The sequence below is a fragment of the Protopterus annectens genome, chromosome 2.part0 (assembly GCF_019279795.1).
Source record: "Protopterus annectens isolate FY-2018-M chromosome 2.part0, PAN1.0, whole genome shotgun sequence".
Classification (NCBI taxonomy): Eukaryota; Metazoa; Chordata; order Ceratodontiformes; family Protopteridae; genus Protopterus; species Protopterus annectens.
Window position 1 is genome coordinate 244,224,122 of NC_056728.1, and position 22,509 is coordinate 244,246,630.

The following is a 22,509-nucleotide window of genomic DNA, read 5'->3' on the forward strand; positions in this document are numbered from 1 at the left end:
TACCTTATATGAATGCATGTGTATGGAGCTATTAAGTAAAGATCTGTTTAATTATTTTATTGTTGAAAATCCACTCATACCCCAAATCCATGGCCTCCCCAAGATACACAAAGACCCATATAACCCACATTTTAGACCTATAGTAGCAGGGGCAGGATGGCTAACAGAACCTATCTCTATATACCTGGATAAGGAATTGAAGACAGCACTCTATGAATATGCATATGTCTTGAAAGACACAGAACAGTTTTTAGTGGACCTTTATGGGGCAGTGAAGCAAATGGGAACAGCAGATACGGGGATGCTGGCCACACTAGATGTAGTGTCTTTATTTGCAAGTATACCCAATGACCAGGGGATAAGCATGGTGAAATCAGTGTTGACAAGGCAGGGAAAGTTTTCCAATACTAAGATAGAATTTCTCTGTATGTTACTAGAATTGGTACTAGAGTACAACATATTTATGTTCAATGGCATATGTCAAGCTTGTCATCCTCATTGTTTACAGTCAAGCAGAAGGAGTGAAATCTACGTGGATCCTTTTGACATTGGCTTCAACCATGATGAAGTTTGGCAAATGGTGTCAGTTCAATTGGCCCTGAGTGTGGCAATAATTTTTCTTTCTACATGGATGATGCTGACAGTTCTGCATTTACTACCCTCATTACCTGTACACACAGTGACCATCGTCTCAAAATGAAAACCTTTTTCTTTTTGCATCTTTGGCCATTCATCTTTCTAGATAACAGGGGAAAGAAAGGTTCTGACTGTCTTATGCTGCATTAACTATGTGAATCTGGAGTGCTCCATCCTTGTTCTTTACCTGCATATCAAACCCCTGTGAGGTGAGGTAGGATGCATAAGGAAACAATTGAACTCCCCCTTGGTGTCCTTCACTCTGATTGTTACTCTGGGCAGCCCATTTTAGATCCCACCAAAACAGTGGATGCATAAAGGCAAGCAGTACATCTTCAAAGTCATTGTCATAACCCTACTTTAAACTTGGCAATCATGGTTCCCATTGGTATGACCTCATCTTCAGGCGCAACCTGTACATTGAAACCCTACAAAGTCCTACTACTTCATCTCTCAGGCAAGTCTTACTTGAACCTTCACTTTCTTCATGGACAGAGAATATTCTTACTGGCTCAAGGGGGTCCATATCCCAACGATCTAATATTAGAAAAGCATACAAGAGTAAATATGCACATGCACATGGGCTATCTCCAACGCGATGGATACCTTTACTGCACAAGTACCTTCAGTTTCAGAGTAGCATTACAAGATTATTTACAAAGGCCTAAGTTACCCTTCTGCAAAGCTCCAGATTGTTGCTATATCAAATTTTTGGCAAAGCTTCAATAACTTTTTCTTTGGATTCTATAAAAGTTTGCAAGGTTTTTTTAATAGGTATTTTCCATCCTTCTTCCTGTCAAGGATCCTTTACTTCCATGGGATTTCTATTTCATTTTTGAAATGTTAAGAGTAATCCAAGTAAACCTTTTTTATGCCTACAGCAGTCATGGAAACAAATCTTAGTCCACTAATTGTGTTCTTTTCTAAAATAACTCACCAGGCTCACCTAGACTCTGCTCCACTTTGCTGTGAGGGTAAGGTTGGTTTGCTTTTTATTTGTTGTATTCTGTATTGCTTTATTGCCTTTTTCTATTTTGTATATGTGATTTGTTTTCTTTACACTGTGTTTTAATTGTATTCTGCTTTTAACTGCATATTAAAACTTGAAAAGACACCACAGCTCTGTCTCTTGTGAGTCAGACAGTTACCATTGTGTTCTTAAACACCACTGTCTTTCTAGTTGCCTGCCCCTTATGTTAATTTGACCATATATCTCATTTCCTCTCTGCTTTTACTAGTTGGTGTGAGTAAGTACAAAATTATCATTTTGTGAAATCACTCCCATTCAACTATTTAAATTTATTGGCCATCCCACTGTATTCCATAGTACCAGAATAAAAAAGTGACCACCCCTTTCAATCTATCTTGCGGTTTTAAAAATAGTGACTCTCCACTAAAAGTTAACTTTTCAGACAGGTAAAACTTAAGTTACATACTTTCACATCTAACTCCTCCAATGCACACTGCAGTGTTTAGGATAAACCCTTTTTTCATTTTACCTTAGCATCTATTGCAAGACCACCAGTTACTGGAGAGTCCACATTCTGCCTCTCAGTAGTCATCTTGGGATTAGTGCTTCTGTTTTCTCCTGGTGAGAGAAGGAGTGCAGTTACATTATTTCCTGGAGACTGCTGATCATTAGAAAGCTTAAAAACTGCTTTATAGGTGACAGCTTGGAATATATTCTGATCCTGGTGAGAGTGTGAGCAGAGTGCATTGATTCCTGACTCTTTCTGGTTGGAGAGTGAGTGTCTGTGCTTGATGTATCTGATTGGTCTGGTTGCTATTTGAGGCATCTACCAGAAAAAGTTTACAAGCCTGCAGACCCTTGCAACATCTGGAACAAGACTGTGGATCACCAAACAGGCTGTGGCCTGCTTCTCTTCTTGGGATTGGTGCTAAGACTTTACTTCTGGTGAGAGAAGAAGCAAAGGAATATTGTATCCCAGCAGAGTGAAGCTGTGCTGAAACCAGCATTAGAAGTAGCCAGGCAGTAGCCATTCATGTGACTCCCCTCTTTTCATCATTCTTGACAAGCTAATTCTTTATTTTCACTAAGTACTGCTTGATTTCTTCCTAACTTTAGAATATCTGCCTAAATATTTCATCCTTAAATTTTTAGGGTCTACGTATTAGTTTCCCCCTGAAGTATTTGGCAGTGCTTTGTACAGACTCAGACACTTTGAGTGACATTTTTCATGTAAAAGGCTTCAGTACTTAATATATTGAGCTCATATCGAGGCATGTCTAAAGATCAGTTCCCTGTGCTTTCTTCTGGTGAACGTTGGCATCCTGAGGCAATGTAGCAAAGCTACATGTACACAGACAACCCTCTTCTCTTACCTCCCAACACTATGACTTGTGAGAGATGCACATATATAGCCAAATTGGAAGCCAAGCACTCTCCAGTCAAGACCTTTCTAGAAAGCCTAGGCAATAAATCTGATCACTTGTATATAACTTATTTGTACATATATCAAAAAGTTCATCTATTTATTTCATTATGATTTTTTTCTTAGGCTAATCTAAATATGTTTGATTATGTTCAACTTTATACCAACATGTTTTGGGAGTGTCACTTGGTATTGCTACTTGCTATTTGTTACCTATATAATCCTTAATTTTTTATGTAACTAGAGCTTTTCTCCTCCGGTCTCCACTGAAAACAGGCCTCTGGCCCAACTGGACCAACCCGGTTAACAAATGCCAATAAATAAATAAATAAGACTGGATTAGCCAGTCAAGAGGAGAAGGTTAACACCTGCACCACACCACATTCAACACATAGCCCTCCAGAACTTACACCACCACCACCCTCACATAGTAACACAAAACACACACCTATGTTCATAAAAAATCTGCCCAAACAACAGAGACCTTCGAGGCAGAAATGCAAACAACCACCACATCCTATCACAAACTATGAGACACATAGCTCACATAAACAGTGTGCCACTCAACCAAAGCCCATAAGGCAAAACAATTTACCCAATACACTAGTCATAGGTGACTCAATAGTAAGGCACACTGATTTCCCACTTAGTAGGTTTAATAATGAGAAAGTCACGGTCAGCTGCCTGTCGGGTGCTGGGATCCACTACATAATGCATGCACTTAGGTCCAAATATGACTCTGTCATTGTCCATGTTGGTGTGAATGACCTGAGACATACCTCCCTGGACAACATGAAAAGAGACATAGAGGAGCTCTCGGATCTTGTAGCCCAGGCAGGTATGACCCTAGCTCTGAGTAGCAACCTACTGTCACCCAGAATGATACCACAGTACAATAAGAAAATGATTGACTTCAACAATTGGCTAAGTTTCTGGCATCATTCTAAGGTTGATCCAGTATCTGTCTGCCTGGGATGACATGATTGACAGACCTTGATGCTTCACCAGAGATGGCCAGCACCTGTCACCCCAGGGATTCTGTATACTGGCCAAGGCTCTTACCATCCTTATAGTGCCTTTTTTAGGCAATGTCCTGAAGACAAAATTACCACCATAACAGCTACAAGCAAACGAAATCTGAGGGTTATGCTACTCACTGCTAGAAGTCTAAATTTTGAAATGCGCTCACTCAAAGCACTCCTTAAAATGGAGAACACTGACATCTGTGCAGTGACCGAGACCTAGTTCAAGGCTCCGGAGAGTACCCCAGCACTACCAGGCTATAATTCATACCACACCTTTCGGCTCCTAAACATGGACCGAAGCACTAAAGGTGGTGGTGTCTCCATATTCATAAAGGATATGCACACCTCTAGACTAGTAGCCCAACACAACGCATCAGAGATACTTCAGGTACAACTACACTGGGTAAAACTGCAATCCAGGTTGTAGACTGCTGTAGATCCCCCATCATATCCCAAGACTCCCACTCCACATTCCCAAACACACTGGAAAATATTAGGGTACAACCCAATACCATTATACTGGGAGACTTTAACTACCCCTCCATTAAATGGGAAAATTACTCGTACCAACACACTTGCTCAATGTTTTCTGGAATTCATTAATTCCAGTGCCCTGGACCAACTCATTCTTACCCCCTCCAGGGGTAGAAACATCCTTGACCTGGTCATTACTAATATGGGCGGCCATTGCTCTACACCAGTAATCAACTCCTCCCTGGTCAGATCTGACCACAAGCTAATCACCATGGATATCCACATCCCACCCTCGACTCCACCATAAAGGAAACCATCATAAAAAACTTCTCCAAATCCAGTTTTGGGCTTCTAAAAACAGAGGTGGCTAACTTCACGACACCCATGCAAATGGAAAATAGGTGCATGACTGCTGAATCATACAAAAATGCACTATATGAGTACATGTACAAGTGCATGGAACACGCCATACCAAACAGAACCAAGATGCTCTCCTCCAAAAAAAGAAAGCCAATCAGGTGGTCCCACACCATAAACAGACTCTACAACAGAAGGAAAAAACTGTTGCAGAAAAGGGTGAATTCCTAAGACTGGAAAAACTCCCGTGTTAGCCTCAGCAAAAAACTGAGATCCAACATCAAATCCTCTAAAGCTAGCTACGAAAACAAAATTGCTGCAGATTCTAAAGACAACCACAATGTATTCTATAGCTATGTCAGGAGTCTACATGGCAATACTCAGATCTGCTCTGAGTTACAGCACAATGGCAATACATATACAGAACCAACTGATATTGCCAACATATTGGCCGACAGGTTCAGTGCGAACTTTTCCCCCCTTTCACCCCATAAAGGGCCTATTACAACAACTGAGGAATGCCAAGTCCCTATTATCACAGCTACACAGGTAAAAACCACACTGTCCAAAGCCAAGAATACAGCTTCCATGGGACCTGATAATATCCCTGGCTGTGTTCTACATCAATTACAAAGTGAACTGGCACCATACCTGAGTACCCTGTTTAATCACAACCTCATTTCAGGCTTTGTTCCTACCGAATGGTGTACTGCTACGGTCATCCCACTCCACAAAGGGGGAGCAACTACAGACCCTGGGAACTACCGCCCCATTAGTCTGATGAGTCTGATATGTAAGGCTATGGAGTGCATCATCATGGACCTTATAAATAAAGACATAGGGAATCTCCAAACTCTGGACCCCACGCAGTTTGGGTCTGTGAAAGGTAGATCATGTCTGCTTAACCTGATAGACTTCTTAGAGTCTGTCACCAGTGCTGTGGATGAGGGCAAGGTAGTTCACACACCCAACCTAGATCTTGCCAAGGCCTTCAACACCATCTCTTACTCAGGAATCATAGATAGACTCACTAAACTAGGCAGAACCCCCTATGTCATAAGATGGGTTGCCAACTGGCTCACTGATAGAACCCACACTGTGAAAGTAGCGGACTCCAAATCTTGACTACCGACCAGTTACAAGTGGTGTCCCACAGGGCTCTGGCCTAGATCCTCTCCTGTTTGGCATCTACTTCTCTGAAGTTCAAGCCAACACAAAGAGACTCTGGGTGACCAAGTTTGCAGATGATTGCAAACTGAGAGCCATTATTGATTCTCCAGCTGATGTAGACATTCTACAAAAAGCCCTCACTGACACCAATGACTGGTGCCAGAACCGTGGCCTTAAGCTGAATGCCAAAAAGTGCATTGTCATTCCCTTTGGGAAAAATTCGGTGCCCATGAACTACCACATAGGCAGTAGTCCGTTAAACACCGAAGGTGTGATAAGAGACCTGGGGACACAGGTTGACAGCAACCTCTCCTTTGATAACCACATTGCCACTGTAGTCAGAAAATCATTCTATTTGGCACATCTCATTACAAAAGGCTTCTCATCCAGGAAGAAAGAGGTCATAATCCCTCTCTACTCGTCCCTCATTAGACCTATTATAGCATAAAATGCCCCATTTGGTATGCACCTCACTAGACACCTACAACAACTGGAAAGGCCACAAAAATACCTCACTAAGGGGATCTTAAACATTAGACACATGCCCTATATGGACAGACTCAAAGAACTCCAGCTATACTCTGTCTCTTATCGCCTACTTAGAGGCGATCTCTGCTTGACCTACAAAGTCATGTCATGTCTGACCCAGAGCTGCTAGATATGCTACACCTAAAGAAATACCAATCCCTCCATGCCACGTGCTCCAGGGACCTAAACCTCATTACCACAATAAACAGAACATGCTGGCGGGACAGGTTCCTAACCAGAGACTTCCCATACTCTGGAACAAACTTCCCATTCACATCAAGCAGAGCACTTCACTGGCCTTCTTCAGGAGAAATCTTGACGAGTGGATAGGCAATAGGAAGTTCACCCCAGGAAATCACTTCAGTGGCCTTGCTTGACAGGGGCACTGGGAACTAACTTTGAGTGGCATGATGCCAGGGAATTTTCTTGGGCTAGGCTTATAAACGCTCCAGGGCCATTACCCTAGTACACACCTATGAACCTATTAAAACAGATGTGAATATCTTATTACATTATGTAACAAAAACAACAGAACCAGATCCAAAAAACTCAGCGTTCAAAGAAAACAAACAGAACTAAGTACAATAGAATGCTGTGCCCCTAAGTGTCTTGAAACGCCAACCTGGTCTTCCAAATAACAAAGCCGAGCAGAGTGGTAAAATGAAGAAAATTTATTGTTAAAAGTTAAGCGCTTTCACTCGCTAACTGCAAGCTTCATCAGAACTCCATTGCATTTGAACTGTATCATTTAAATAACTTTTTTGGCGCCAAAGCACCACATTTAAATTGCTTTAAAGCTATATGTACAGAAAAAATGAATGTCATATCAAATAGTGACAAAAAATGTCAGAAAATACCACAATGGTGGGTACCAAGCGCTGGCTAGATTCCACCTACAATATCAACCAATAGACAACATTGACTTAATAAAACTAGTCATACTAGTGATAATAATAGTAATAAAAAATAAAAAATAAATAATAAAAAATAAATATTAAATATTAAATGAAAAATGTATGGCTACATAATGTTTCTAAACTACTATTTATAAAACTGTAACCACAAATTCTGTGGATTATTAAATAATTAAATAATTTCCATAAATATTAAATAATTCCTTTAAGTAAATCATTTAAGTAAATAATAATGCTGGCTTAATAGTAACAAAATCATTCAATCCTGGTGCAGTCAAAGCATCCGTATATAGCTGCCACCATATTTCTTTATAGGACAACAGTCCTTTAAAATCTCCCCCTCTAGATTCAAATAATACACTTTCAAGAATGGCAAATTTGAATGTGTGAGTATGTCCATATTGTTTAATATGCTTATACAAAGCATTTTTCTCATCTCTTGTCTTGATACTATATAAATGTGCATATATACGTTTGTTCAACTTTCTTTCCGTTTTACCTATGTAAAATCCGAAACAGGCTGAAAACTTTGCCAAATAAACAACCCATGTAGTGTTACAATTTCCATGAACAAACCTTATATATGTCTTGTGTATATTATAATTATTAAGGTTACTAATATTAATTTGTATCCCAAGAGGGGTTTATATTTTTTTCCCCATTCTTCTATAATAGTTTTGCATATACGTTTCATCATACTGGTATCATAACCTCTGTCCCTGGAAAGTGAAGCAATGAAAGAAACTTCTTCCAACATCTCAGGATATGTAGAGGTAATTCTTATTGCCCGTATAATTTGACCCCTAAATATGTTAACAAATAAATCTCTTGGATGATTGCTAGAAAATTTTAAATAACTGTTGGAAAATGTGTGCTTTCTAAACAGTCGAGATTTAAAACTACTGTCGCCTTTAGAAATATATGTATCAAGATAAGGAAGTCCTTCCATATTATAGGAATAAGTAAAATATTAAACAATATGGACATACTCACACATTCAAATTTTCCATTCTTGAAAGTGTATTATTTGAATCTAGAGGGGGAGATTTTAAAGGACTGTTGTCCTATAAAGAAATATGGTGGCAGCTATATACGAATGCTTCGACTGCACCAGGATTGAATGATTTTGTTACTATTAAGCCAGCATTATTATTTACTTAAATGATTTACTTAAAAGAATTATTTAATATTTATGAAAATTATTTAATTATTTAATAATCCACAGAATTTGTTGTTACAGTTTTATAAACAGTAGTTTAGAAACATTATATAGCCATACATTTTTCATTTAATATTTAATATTTATTTTTTATTATTTATTTTTTATTTTTTATTACTAGTATTATCACTAGTATGACTAGTTTTATTAAGTCAATGTTGTCTATTGGTTGATATTGTAGGTGGAATCTAGCCAGCGCTTGGTACCCACCATTGTGGTATTTTCTGACATTTTTTGTCACTATTTGATATGACATTCATTTTTTCTGTACATATAGCTTTAAAGCAATTTAAATGTAGTGCTTTGGCACCAAAAAAGTTATTTAAATGATACAGTTCAAATGCAATGGAGTTCTGATGAAGCTTGCAGTTAGCGAGTGAAAGCGCTTAACTTTTAACAATAAATTTTCTTCATTTTACCACTCAGCTTGGCTTTGTTATTTGGAAGACCAGGTTGGCGTTTCAAGACACTTAGGGGCACAGCGTTCTATTGTACTTAGTTCTTTTATTACATTATGTAGATTTCCAGAGAGAGATCAGACTTTAGGTGGAGTAAATCAAATCCGTCTCATTCTTCTCAAAAAAATGTGTTCCAAAGTCACTTTGAAGTAGCTTACTGACTCAGTCATATTCTGTTACAAAAATGTACAACAATGTGGTTCTATGTGTGCTAAAGCACTGTTAACCAGAGCAGGGACATCCTGAAATACTTCATTGGACAACATTTTTGCAGCTGCTACACTTTCATAGGATGCTTTATGTTTGATGTGATCTCTGGGTCTGTATCTTCCTCTGAAGCCACAGTGATCACGAGTATGTTTCCATGGTGACCACCAAATAAGATAAGCTTGGACTCCGTCTTACTGGTTGATGAAGATGGACCCCCTCCTGCCAGATACAAAAGTTATGTACTTACCATGATATTAGATCTGGATGAGCAGGTCCATCCTCATCAGCATAACCACCCCCTTCCCACTGATTCATGGTAGGCATAGCCTGCAGATAAGGATTAATTTTTTTTCTTTGTTGTGTTCTGCTTTCAAGCAGGACACCTGCGCTCTGAAGAGGAAACTGGATGGCAGGGCATTGCTGGAAAAAGAGGATGGGCTAATATACTAAGAAAGTTTTAGTTGCTGAGCTTACTATAATCCTGTGACAGGAGTGCAGCTGGGTTGGGGCAAAGGAGGCTGATTGCAAGTTTTTAAGGAGTGCTGATGGCACGGTAGTGTAGTACAGTATTATTTAGAAATGAATTGCCAGTGCAGTCATGGCTGAAATGCTATGGTTTGCTACAGGACATTTTTTTTTATTTTACTTCTCAACTTAAAGTTGAAGTGGATGCTACATTAAATCAGGGAATTGCATAAGACACCAGATAACCTAGCTATAGTTCTGTTCCTTGGTTTCAGTCTCACTGCTTTATGAGGATGGATCTGCACATCTAAATCTGTCTTTATGGTAAGTACATAACTTTTATTTATTATAAATATTTGGTAAGAAACCCATATGGATTATTGTGAGCAGTTAAGGCAACCCCATATTTAACATGATTATGAAATTCAAAACAGGGTAACAAAAAGATGATACAAGATATTGGTCAGCTCCAGTGATATAAAGGGATAAATCAAAACAGGGTAGCAAAGATAGCACACATATCTGTTAGTCCCATTGATGTAAAGAGATACATTTCTGACTAATGCCAAGGTAACCTTAGTTTAATTAGTGCCTTGGGTGTCTAACAGATCTAACAGGGCAGGATAAGAGTGAGTGGTGACTAACGGTAGGATGGAGGTCATTCTGGCTCTCTGACTGAGTGGCACCTACAGGAAATACTGGATATTACACCCATGGAGCACGGTCCTGGTATGCACATCCTGCCATCACCCAAACTCTCCTAACTCAACATTAATGCATACATAGTTTGCTGGACATGTAACTAACTGACTGTCTGACAGAACCCATGTTGTTAAGGTCAGGGCTGTTTGCTCTAGACAGAAGAGCATGTCCAGCTGTGTCTCACAAGGCTCTGTCGTCTTCCCCCTTTTCTTTGCTATATACTTTGCTGACCTGAAAGCTAATACACATGGGCTACGGCTAACAATTTTTGCTAATGATTGCAAACTGGGGATAGTTATCAAATCACTTTCTGATATTCAAGTTCTCCAGCATGGGATACACCAAACAAACACTTGGTGTGTTAATTATGAATTTACCTCAGAAACAAAAGAATATAGTTCCTTCCTTTGGTAAATCTGGGTTACTTCTCCTTGCCATATAAATAACCTTCCACTTAAATCTGACATGCTCATCAGGGACTTGGGTACATTTGTTGTTAACAGACTCTATTTTGACCACTAGGGTTCTGTACTAGTTAGAAAACCCTTACATCCTGCACAGCTTACGCTTTGTGGTATTTCCTCAAAGTACAAAGAAAGTATAAACTAACTGTATTCCTTTCTTATTAGGCCCATCATTGAATAGAATGCACCTTTTGGTATGCAACTCTCTAATCACCTAAAGCAAACTGACAGACCTCAACATTTTCTCAACTAAAAGATCTCATCTACTTCAGTAGACTAAAATTTGTATTCCTCTTCTCAGGATCACACAGACTCCTAAGGGGTAATCTATGCTTAGCCTTTCATGGTATTAATGAACTATCCATGCTTAAACTCCTTCATATCAATAGGCAATGGTTAAGCAAACAACTGCTCTAGAGACTTAAACCAAATCTACCATATCTGTAGCATCAGGGGTGTCTAACCCAACACATTACCCATTTGTGCACTTATATATTAAGTGACAAAGATCACCAATCGCTCTGGTAAATCTGCCTCACATTCAAGAACCCTATGAACACCTGTACACCAACAGTGAGTCACAGAATGAACAAGTATCTATACCGCAGCAGAGAGGAGAAAGTTGTCCCCAGGGTGAAAATGGCAGACTGCCTTACCTTCCTTGTTATTTGAGAAAAATGAAATGAGAAAAATAAAAACTCAAACTTAGAATTAAAAGCAACTGTAATAAATAGTCAAAAACATCAGATGTAAATTCCTCTTTTATAAAAGTACTGAAAAAAAACTCAAGCAGACAAGTCACCATAATAACTCAACTTTTATTTATGATAAGCAGTTTCATCCACCATCTGGACTTCATCAGATCAATTTTTCAATAACAGTTTTGTCCATGGAAAATGAAATATGCACTTAATGAAAACAAATATTCTTAAATTATGATTGAGAAACTCATGGAAAGGAATGAGACAAAACAGACAGTAACTCTTGATAGGCTAGCTTACCAGTATATGTGAAACTGATGTAAACAAGTGCCACCTTACAGCCCCACAGGGAGGGGTCACAACAAAATTGGCAAAAAACAAGATAAGTCCTGAACTGCAGACCCACTGAGGGGTACAAAAAAACACATGCCTGTGTTAACAAAAATGGTCAACACATGCCTTAACCTTGGGGAAATACAGCACAAGTCAAGTAAACCAGGTGGCAAAAGTGAATATAATCAATCCTAACAAAGAAGGGCACCATAAATAAAACAGAAAAATAAAATGCACAAGAAAAGAACCAATCTGTAAATGTGTGGCTCAGGTCCAGAATCTGGGCTCATACAGGAGTATAAAAAATGACCATGTCTTTAAAACTGACACTCCTAACAGTAGGAGCAAAATGACCAGTCTGAAAAAAAAAATAATAAAAAGGGCCAGCGTTGAAGTAGTAGTCAATCGTTACCATACAAATCCAAAAGAAGGAGTTCAGTCCAAAAGGAATTAGATGGACCATGGGACCAGACCCTAAGTATTCTCCACATATATGGACATGGATTCTGTCAACCATCCCCCTACCCGAAACAATCAGCCTCATTGGTGGTTCAATGGAGTTCTTGTGAATTTTGGGTAGACTATATATAACTGGAACAAATGGAAACTCAATATATAAAAAAAATCATAGAGTTCTGTTTTTGATGTGACTCACAATTTATCTAGTGAAAAGGTTATGTGGATGGTAACCTTGGACGTTAAATCACTATTTACAGTGAAACTGAATGATGTGGGCTTAGAATATGTTAAAAAAAATTTAAATGCACACACTGACTTTTCTGAAGCTCGTATTTCATTGATTTGTTTGTTCTTGTAGTTGATCTTAAAGAAAAATGTATTTTTATTTGATGACATTTATTATTGGCAGAGATCCGGCATAGCTATGGGCACACCTTGTGCCCATAGCTATGCTAATATGGTTTTAACTTTTTGGGAAATCACTTGTGTTTTGCATGGGAACCACTTCTCTGAGTCCATCATATATTACAAATGATTTGTTGATGTTGTGTTTGTTTCATGTGGTGGGCAATACTCTGAGTTACTGGGTTTTGTTGAGGTTTTAGACTCTTGCACTAATTTTCTCTGTCAGAAAAATATTCATTTTTATATATGTCTAATGCTTATTAGAAGCTAAAAGGGTTAACATATTTTCATTCTATTTTATGTACAAGCTTAATTCTGTATGAAATTATAAGATGATTTTTCAAACCACAGTATGCTTTCTGAAACTGCAAGATGCACCCTGACCTAGTATTTGCTAGCACAACAAAATTCATGTTTATGCCTTTTGGAAATGTACTGAGAAGAAGGTGATTATCTGCTAAGTCAGGAAAATGTATGAATAGTGTATGAATAGAACAATACTGTTTTCTATAATATGATTGAATATGAACAATCAGCTCTGTTTGTGTTATGAGAACATGCACAGCTGCAGAAAAGAAGAGATACATAAAACAAAAGACTGCTTGATGAATCTGTACTTGCTTTGTGCTCGAATTAGCTATAGTACCTTGAATGGTAACATAACATAGTGGGAAGCTGTATCAAACCAGTGGTCACCAAGGCCATGTTATTTTTCTTAGGATGTTTTTCATAAAATTGATAGTGCAAGCAGAAAATCATGAACAAACAGCTGCTATGTAATGATGATGTTGAAACTTGTGATTTGTTACGTCAGCTTGGTAGGCAATGTCTTATTAGAAAATGTATAAAAATATCTGCACTTCCTGATTTTAGTTAGACAAACTCTGTATTAGCACGTTTTTGTCTCCTTGCTGCAAGATTAAAGTGCCTTAACCTGAACCTACCGTGTATTGATAATTTTTAAAGTTTATTTTTCCTATGACAGATTGGTACTTCGGACCGGAAAACTCTCGCTCTAGCTCAGGTCAGATGGTCCGGTGGCATGAAACCGTATGGGGAAGAGGCCACATTGGTTCTTCTGCTCTGAAAGACCTCCGAATGAATTGTCGTTCAAAAGAGGCCAGCCAATGTTTCTGATCTGCGACTGGAGGATGAGTCAACAGTTCCGGTGAGACGATCAATCACGGAGGCTCAGGTAAGGAGGAATTTACCTTTTCTTTGTTTCAGATCAGGGACTTGTTACAGTATTTGTTTTTGTCAGGGAGATTTTATATAAATCAGGGACAAAAAAGATTGCTGTCTTGTCATAGATCAGGGAAACAGGATAGGTAGGCAGTTATTCTAGTTAAATGCTATGGTCTCAGTTAAACCGTTTTTAAAATCACGAAAATTGCATAGATGAATGAAATATATGATTAGTTTTAACATTTTAACAATAAAGTTTTTAATAATAACAAAAAGTTTTTTAACATAAGTTTTTATGATGTTTACTACATGTGTTTTATTAAATGTCATATGTGTATGCATATAGATATTCTATATATATTGCATAGAACTTCTATAATAGTTATAGATTTGATATAGTAATTAGTTTATCCGCAGTTTTTGTGTTTTACATAGAAGTCAGAAATTGTGTATTAGAAGTCAGTAATTTTAAAGTGCATAGTGAGACAGTAAGTGGATTATGGTGAGTTTCCACTACATATTGAATGTCTATAATATGTATAAATTATATTTATATATATATTTTTGTATTGCTAGACTTCTCTTATATATCTGCCATATATATCTGTCTTATGTAAGACTTTGTCATGGCTAGGTAAGCTTTGAAAGCAATGTACTATACCTTTAACTTTTGGTGTATAGGATTATTTTCCCGCCGAATTAGTATATTTAAACTTGGTAATAGTACTGAGTGTTTGAATGGGTCTGAAGAAGCACCTGCATTCTTTGTCTGTGGAATAAATTAGATTTTATAGCATTGGAGTCTTGGAATCGTGTTTAATTGTTACTTTGGAGGCTTGGATATATGCTGAATTCTGCATTTCAGCCAGCGTCAGTGTTTGGCTTACCTACCCTGAGTTTAATTACTATTTTAACTGTTTTGCTGTTTGGAAGGGAGGTATTAGCCTTGCTACTTGCACTTATTGGACTATTTTTCATTACATGACTGCTACTACTATTGAGTTGCCGTACACACCTAGACAACCAGAGATGACGTTGGTAAGATAGTGGAGAAATTCGAAGAGATGGTAGCATCAGCTTACAATCCGCTAACATTATATCAAGTTGAACTGGATGGAGTCGATGAAGGGAGAGATGAAACTATTGATCGTGAAGCACTGAGAGGAGCACTTGAGAGAACTTGTATAAACTAAAAAAGACAACATTAGGTACTGCATACAGCGGAAGATCATTCCGAGAGGGCTTAGGGTGCTGAAAATGCCTACCACTGGCACCCTATATCCAGAGCTTCTGTACAAGTGGCAGAAGTTGAATATCCAGGTAAGCCTGAATTATATGGAATTATTAAATGAATTTTACAAGCCCTTAGAAGATTCTTTAAAAGACGCTGTGATTAAACAACAGCGTGAGTTGTATGAACGCTTTCCTGAAAGAATATTGAAAGAACATTTCTTTAAAGTGCTGGATGGTGTATCACAGTATGAAAAGCGATTATTAGATCAAAAAAGATCTAAATTGAATAGAGACATAATAGATTTCCAAAAAGGGAATATCTTTACTTGGCCTAGGTATGAGAGCAGAAATATTGCTGCCTCAACAGGACGTTTCTACAGAGACAATCATGATATGAGTAAACAAGCTACAAAAGAAGCATCAGCTGTGACCAAGAATGATATTCCCAATAAAGTGGACTTGATTATTAGTAATGTGAACTCTGTTAGTAATAATGTTAGAGTATTAGATGATACGACTAATGTTAATAGAAGTACTAACACCAATAGGAATGGATGCGTATTGAATGAAGACATAGTGAATGTCATTACACCAACGCAGACAGTGAATATTAATGAACCTTATAAAGGGAGCTCTCCACGAGGAATTGATAGTAGCAGTGATACTATTAGTGAACAAGTAGTGCGTAGAAAGACCCCGGATATATTTACTGGGAATAACACTAGGGATAGTATGAATAAAGTAGTAGAAGTGACAAACTTTGGTGCTACACACCCTTTCCCCATCAGAGTAGACAGGCAAGAGGGGAGGTTACGTTCAGTAAGCAGGGGGAGGCAGAAGAGGAAACACTCCTTGGAAAGGCATACAAATCACAATATAAAGAAAATGTGGGAAGTGAAAGGGAGCAATTAGTATTTAACATTTCTAGACATGAATTGACGAAAGATGAACTGACAGTCTTGAATAAAGGCCTTTCATTTATCCCCACTAAGAACAGCATATATGAAGAAACAGTTAGAGACTTTAAGTTATTTATACGTAACCTGTCTCTCAAGATATTTTTCAATGGGCAAGACGTACAACCCAGTGTGGAGCTAAAGAAGCCCAGTACGTTTATTCCACCGTTACACCCCCTGGTAAATACATATAGTAAGTTAGTAGAGAATGAACTCTTCAGAGTTTATGAGAATAGAACTAAAACTAGTAAAAAGATTAGACAGAACTTGTCATACCAGCAGAGGATTTCACTGAATAAACTCATGACTGATCAAAAATTAATAGTTAGACCTGCTGACAAGGGAGGGGGAGTTGTAATAATGGATAGAGAGCAATATATCAATGGAATGAGATTGATGTTGGAAGATGATGTACACTATTCACTCATAGACAAGGATAAAGTAGATGATATTATGCTTAGAGTCCAAAATAATTTACAGGATTTATTAATGACTAATACTATTGACTTACAACTATACGACTATATGAAAGTACAGTATCCACTAATACCTATTTTACATGGACTCCCTAAAATCCATAAAAGTATGGTTAATCCACCCTTTAGACCAATAGTGGCTGGCAGAGGGTGGTCAACTGAACCACTATCTATATATGTGGAAAGTCAGCTTAGACCCCTGGTAGATGGTAATATATATGTCCTTAGAGACACTAAACAGTTTCTTATAGATCTGAATGATTTCCTAAAGACTCCATCAGGAATAAATGATTTCACATTCGTGACCATGGATGTGCAATCTCTGTTCACGGTGATTCCGAACACGGATGGAATAGAGATGGTTGGTGATTATTTGAAACGTAATTCAGACATGAGTGAGAACAAGATAGAGTTACTCATGTTTTTGTTGGAGTTAATACTTGAGTCTAATGTTTTTTACTTTGAGGGACAGTACTATCTACAGAAGGATGGCGTGGCTATGGGCACATCCTGTGCAAATAAATGGGAATATAGAAACATCTTTAGCCTTGAAAGTTATCGAACATATGTGCCTTTCTTTAGTAGACGATTTGTTCCTTATATGGACTGGTACGTTATGTGATTTGAATAAATTCATTGAAGACATCAACTTGATAAGTAGATATCTTAAGTTCACATATGAGTGGTCCAATACTAAGCTACCATTTTTAGATGTATACGTGGAAAGGTTACCCAACGGCATGGTCAATACTGGTGTATACAGGAAAGACTGCCATAAGAATTCCCTCTTGTATAGAACAAGCATGCATCCAGGCTATGTATATCAGAATATTGTTAAAGGGCAGGCGATGCGTGTATCCAGATATAATCCGACTAGTTTAGGATTTCAACATGAGATAGAGGAGCTAGAGGGGAGGTTTATATCAAGGGGCTACTCTACATCTGATATATCAAAAGGACTCACTGATATTAATGTATTGAGACAGAACAGAGCTGCCCCCTATTTTGGTAATGTGAATGAGATAAATAATGGGTCTAATATGGAAGCAGCTTCTAGTAGAGACAGAAATTCTATGATAAATAGAGTGCCATGCTCCCTGTATTATACCAGTGATATAGGAGACATAAAAGATGTTATCAAGTCGTACTGGGATGTCCTAACAGTTGATCAGACAATTGGGGATATAGTGGGACAGGAACCCAGGTTTATTTACAGAAATAAGAAAAACTTAAAGAGGTTATTATGCTACCCGTTACATGACAGAAATAAGGGAGGGTTGGAAGGAAGTAAGACAGACAGGTGCAATAAGTGTAATTTTTGTGATTACATCAGAGAGGATTGTAAGTTTATACATCCAGTCTCCAAGAGAGAGTATCGGTTCAACGTAGAGGGCACATGTCAAACCTCAGATGTGGTTTATCTGGCTACCTGCATGGAATGCGAAGCATTCTATGTAGGAAAGACAAATAGGAAACTAAGGGACAGAATAAGGGAGCACGTCTATAATATTAGAATTGAGCTTAAAACCAATGCACTAGCCAGACATGTTAAGGAGAAAGGGCAAGATCATAGATTTCAGTTTTTAATAATGGAAAAAATTTCAATAGGACCTAGAGGGGGAGATGTTAAGACATTCACAGAAACCAGAGAAGCAAATTGGATTATTAGATTGAAGTCAGACTGCCCCCCTGGATTAAATGCTATGGTCTCAGTTAAACCGTTTTTAAAATCACGAAAATTGCATAGATGAATGAAATATATGATTAGTTTTAACATTTTAACAATAAAGTTTTTAATAACAACAATAAGTTTTTTAACATAAGTTTTTATGATGTTTACTACATGTGTTTTATTAAATGTCATATGTGTATGCATATAGATATTCTATATATATTGCATAGAACTTCTATAATAGTTATAGATTTGATATAGTAATTAGTTTATCCGCAGTTTTTGTGTTTTACATAGAAGTCAGAAATTGTGTATTAGAAGTCAGTAATTTTAAAGTGCATAGTGAGACAGTAAGTGGATTATGGTGAGTTTCCACCCCTCCATTACATATTGAATATGTATAAATTATATTTATATTTATATATATATTTTTTTGTATTGCTAGACTTCTTTAAATATCTGTTTTATGTAAGACTTTGTCATGGCTAGGTAAGCTTTGAAAGCAATGTACTATACCTTTAACTTTTGATGTATAGGATTATTTTCCCGCCGAATTAGTATATTTAAACTTGGTAATAGTACTGAGTGTTTGAATGGGTCTGAAGATGAAAGCTTACCTGCATTCTTTGTCTGTGGAATAAATTAGATTTTATAGCATTGGAGTCTTGGAATCGTGTTTAATTGTTACTTTGGAGGCTTGGATATATGCTGAATTCTGCATTTCAGCCAGCGTCAGTGTTTGGCTTACCTACCCTGAGTTTAATTACTAGTTATTCTAGATAAACTTTGAAGAAGTGAAAATCATGGTACCACGTGATAAAAAGGGTTACGTAACAATTTCTAACTAGGTTAAGACAACATGGGAAATAAGTGCACAAAAAATTCCCGAGATCCGCCTTTAACCGAAGACGCGAAATATATGCAGTTACAGCATGCCAATAACGTTAGGTATTATACAAAATGGGTTAATAAATACAAATTTGATGGCAAATTAGATAAACCTTCACTTATCAAACTTGTCAAACAACTTAAAACAGATGCAAAAGGTCAGGTAAAAAAGCAACATCAATTGGAGTTCCTCAGGCACACAGGTGGCTTGAGGAAGCAAACCGCAGGGAACAAAAGAATAAAAATTCAAAAGCAATGTTTTTAGATAAAGAAGACAATAACTTGGTAATAGCATTGGCCCCTCCGCCCCTCCACTTCCCTTACCAGAATATGAAGTGAGTGGACAAGCTGATCCACCTCTGCTATATCCGGCTGTCCCTGCGAAATCAAAACAGTTTGTCAGAGATCCTGTCGAGACTAGGTCTCAAACATGCAACTTAAGAGGGGATGTTGAATTGTATGAAATAAATAAAAATTCACGAGCTATGAGTGAAGAAGAAATATGTCCACTCATAGAAGTACCAAATCCACAGGCAGGACAGGACCCAACTCTTCTAGTATATAGACCGTGGACACTGGAAGACATCCGGAAAGCCACAGAAGGAATTCCCCATCCGAAAGTTAATTTTAGTAAATTCTTAGAAGACTTACAGGGCATGAGGTTAAGTTACCATTTAAATGGAGAGGAAGTAGAGAAAGTAGTCAGACAAATCGTAGGTCCAGATTGGCACATGATCAGTGGCAACTGGAATCCCCGTGATGCAGAACATAGGCCACTCCCACATAGTAATGCAGAACTGGATAACAGAGTGAAAGGTCTGACAGACCGAATCTCTGAGAAATGGAAGCCTAGGGCTGACTGGACTTGCATTAATCAATGCATCCAACAAGAAGGTGAAACTGTTAATAGATATTATGCCAGATTATTAGAGTGTTTTAATAACCATTGTGGAATGCAGGTACCTGAAGACCAAATACATGATTCCCCATATGAGCAGCAATTAAAGAATGCATTTTTGAAAGGCAGTATTGCACCCATTAGCAGCTTTATTACAAAGCACATGGTAGATCATCGTACTAGTAGATTACAGTCATTACTTGAATATGCAAGACATGCCAAAAGGCATTTTAATAGCAAAAAGAAAAAGAAAACTCAAGTATTTGCAGTAGAAGATGGATCAGAAGTCTATGTAGTACAGACCGGGAAGAAGGGTAAGAAAAATGCCCAGGGAAACAAACACTCTGATAAGCGATCAGAGGAGTTTGAAGAGAGAAAGAAAAGGGGTGAATGTTTTAAATGCGGAAAAAAGGGACATTTAGCAAGGGATTGCAGGCAAAATAAAAAGGTAACCACGGAAGACAAGGAGGGTGAGGACTGACTATATGATAGTCAAGAATCACTAGAAAGAAATGACCAAAAAAGGACAAATGTAAATGTGATAGAGGGAGTAGGGGATGTGATAGAAGAAATAGAGGATGAGCATGAAATCATAGATAATGAAGAAAATGAAATTTTGGATTTAGCATTATTGAGCCTAGAGCTCTACTTAGCAGACACAAAACTGGAAGTTACACTTCTGGTAGAGGGGAGGGAAGTTAAATTCCTGTGTGACTCAGGGGCTTCACGGACCCTGATACATCCTTCCAAACTACCAGAAAATTCAGAATCACTTGATTACATATTAGTGAAAGCAGCTAATGGACAGCTGTATTGGGAGCCACTCTCCCACAACATAGCAATAACTGACCCTGTTTCAGGGATGACCCAGAAAAGCAAAATTGTTGTTTCTGCAAAATGCCCAGTAAATCTTTTGGGCAGAGACCTAATGCAGATATTTGGCATAGCAGTAGTTCCAACTATGCAGGGTATGGAAGCACAGCGACAAATGGATGCTTTTGTGGTGCGACTGGAGGGTGAAACATTTTATTGGTACAGCCAGGACTTGGTTACGACTGGTCCAGGGCCAGTAACCGAAGAACTGATGAACGTAGCCATCAGTAAATCACCCTCCCTTGACACTGATAAACAGCATTTGTTGCATTGTACTCTATATTACTGTAGCAAACCAGGACCTGATAAAGAATATGAGCAAGAACTGTTTAGAAACCATGCTAACAGATTAGTATTATGTAATCTGTACTGGGACACAGAAGGAAACAGTGTAGCTAGCTGTTCATTGCCCCAGGAATTTCTAGCCCTTTACAAATCTAATAGATTACCACATGTTAGTTTAACTAAAGATAAGAATGTGAAGTGGGCAGACCTAGGAGAAAAAGTCACAAGGTGGGAAAAACAGACAGAATTAGAACTTTCAGAACAGGGAGTACAAAAGCAGAAGTTGAATTGGATAACACAGACACACCCAGCTGTGCACTTGCAGGCAAGTGAGGATAGCTGAGTAGCACTCTTACTAGAGGAAGAGGGAAAAGCCTTACGAGACATACCAGAGACTCTCTGGTCAACGGGAAAATCAGATGTAGGACTTATTCGTACAGCAGGACCAGTCACTATCACGCCAAAGTCAGCATTTAGACCTCAAAAGAGACAGTATCCCTTAAGAAAGGATGCAGAAGTAGGAATCAAACCTATAATAGCAGCCTTACTTAAGGAAGGAGTATTGATAGAATCTCCTGATTCACCATGTAATACACCCTTATTTCCTGTTAGGAAAGCAAATGGAGAATGGCGTATGGTCCAAGATTTACAAGCTGTAAATGACGCAGTTATACCTAGAGTACCTATGGTGCCAGATCCACACACTTTATTAAATGATTTGAAACCTCAACAAAAGTATTTTTCTGTGGTAGATATTAGCAATGCGTTTTTCTCAATACCGATACACCCTGACAGCCAACATTGGTTTGCATTTACATTTCAGGGAAAAAGGTATACATACACGCGACTACCACAGGGATATTGTGAGAGTCCGACAATTTTTGCAAAGGAAATGGCAAGTAACCTGGCGGGATTTATCCCACCGAAAGGCAGCCAGATTTTACTTTATGTAGATGACATTCTGCTGGCAGCCCCCACCCAGCAAGAATGCAGAGAAGATACCATAGCATTACTACAATTTCTAGCTACTCAAGGACACAAAGTAAACAAGAACAAACTGCAACTTTGGAAAAAGCAGGTTAAATACCTGGGATATGTAATATCCAAAGAAGGCAGAATATTAGACGAAG